Source organism: Sitophilus oryzae, unplaced genomic scaffold, assembly GCF_002938485.1.
Source record: "Sitophilus oryzae breed Bouriz unplaced genomic scaffold, Soryzae_2.0 scaffold_357_pilon_pilon, whole genome shotgun sequence".
Lineage (NCBI taxonomy): Eukaryota > Metazoa > Arthropoda > Insecta > Coleoptera > Curculionidae > Sitophilus > Sitophilus oryzae.
The window spans coordinates 177,747-179,851 of NW_022146926.1; the positions used below are offsets into that span (position 1 = coordinate 177,747).

At 31.2% G+C, this 2,105-nt stretch overlaps 1 long non-coding RNA gene across 1 annotated transcript; it reads left to right on the forward strand.

Annotated features, from left to right (window-relative positions):
• The first annotated feature begins 570 nt into the window (after nt 1-570).
• LOC115884745 lies at nt 571-895 on the forward strand. The gene is made up of 3 exons (XR_004050610.1): nt 571-649; nt 707-775; nt 830-895. It is a non-coding gene; the product is annotated as an uncharacterized LOC115884745 (long non-coding RNA).
• Nucleotides 896-2,105: the final 1,210 nt, after the last annotated feature.

Below are 2,105 nucleotides of genomic sequence, written 5' to 3' on the forward strand. Positions count from 1 at the left end.
CTTCAAAAGATTATTAAGGTTGCCTACCCCTCAGACAAAGATTTTCCCAGATATTTTAATTTTTATGATTTTGTGTCAGTAAATCTTTATTATTTGAAAAAATCTAGGTGGCTGTGTGATATACCTTTTGTTAATTTAACAAAAATTAAAGATTGTAGAGTAACATACTCAAGGGTAATAAAAAGATACACGTTTAACACATATTTTAATTATTACAGAATTAAAGCTAGATATAAACCTATAATTATGCGACAAAAATTAGCTAGATGAAATCAAATGCTCAAAATGCTTCCTTTCCTGTTAACTACATAAATGATTGTCTTTTCAAAAGGATCTTTTTAGTTTGTAACGTTTTAATAAAACGATACTATTGGCAATCCAACATACACCCTACCGAATTAGTTCTGACTAATTTCGGACACTCTGTTGATCGTACTTGCTCTTGTCGGCGCAGAACTAGAGCAACTTTTTGACTATCAGAAGTCACCATTTTTGATTCAGATTTCGTGGCTTAAACATCAACATACTTATCTGAAGTCGTCCGAAAAAGTTTCAACCTTTTTACCATATTAACCTTTGGAATGTAGTCCTAATGGTTCCTGGCATTTGGGGAAGGAATCAATTTTAAGTTTTCATGGGTATTTTTGTGGTAAGTTTGATCTTCATCATATTTTTACTCTTTTGGTTCAACCTTATCTCTTTACAGATTTTCTAAACGTGGTTTTGGTTGTCCTGTCATGAGTTTAATTTTTGAGTAAACCCTCAGCATCGTGAGGTAAATTCTAAAATTGCTAAAATGCATTTTGTGCATAAGTTGTGTCGTTTCCAGGGTTTTACCGTCCAGTTACATGGCGAGTTATATGTCGTGATTGGTGGTTTGAGGTACGAGAGCCTGTATCTACGATCCTTGTTTGATTTCCACATGGCTGGTGGTATTGTAAGGGGCTGTTCGAGGCTGTGGTAGATTGGGGATGAGCTCCCACACCTAGCGTCCACAAGCCTGGAATTGCACCGGATAATCAGGCCAGATTTCATATTTTTTTATTAACTCATTTCAAATCTATTTACTTACTGTTGACGAATTACGTAATTAATTATGTAATTATTAGATATCATTTTTGAATTTCATTATTAAAATAGAATGTTCTTAATTTTAAATATACAAATTTTTATATATTTTAATATCTTGTCAAGTATTTTGTGATGGTGTCACTTGTGACATATTTATTTAATTAAATTTTGATTGATTTACGGAATTATGTGCGCATACAACAAGGTTCATGAACTGCGTTAGTTTGAGGTACTTATTTAACTTTATTTTGCGTAATTCAATATTAATATGTCAATGATTTTTGATCAACAAAACAAGTGATACTATTTTTTTATCATACATTTAAATTTTGATTACTTATTATTCTTAAATATTAATTCATTTTAAAAACCTAACTTCATCCATCAATTACTGTCCTTGTCTAATATTTTTTTTATTATAAATAAATTTAAGTTGAGGTAAAGAGATCTATTATTTCTGAGTGAATGTCCTGGCGCCCAATAATTATTGTTTTATTAATTAATTATAACACCTAATAAAAAAATAAAAAACCAACCTACGACTGCTCGCAAAGACGAAAAGCTGCCGTTTGCATTGTGTCAAGAAAACGTTACAAGTTTAAAAGGCATATGTGGAGTTCTACCTCAAAAAGCAGCTACAATAATTTTTCTCATGTTGTCGACACTAGTTGGTCGAGTTTTGTAAACACTGTCTTTAACATATCCTCATAGAAAATCCCAGACTAGATAAAATCAGGAGCATTTAAGTATTCTACTAATTGGTAAATACAGTGTACCAACTAATAGAATTATGTCAATTCTTTCTGATGTAGGATAAGTTTGCATTTTCGGCAATCTCTGAGAATTTTTTTGTTTTAACTGACACAAAATAATAACTAGTTATTAGAGTTGGACTGATTAGACAGTTATGTTGAAGTAACGTCAGACATATCACAGCCACCCTAATCAAATAATAAAGATCTACTCAGATCAAATCATGTAAATGAAAATATGTAGGAAAATCTTTGTTTGAGGGGTAGGTAACCTTAATAGTA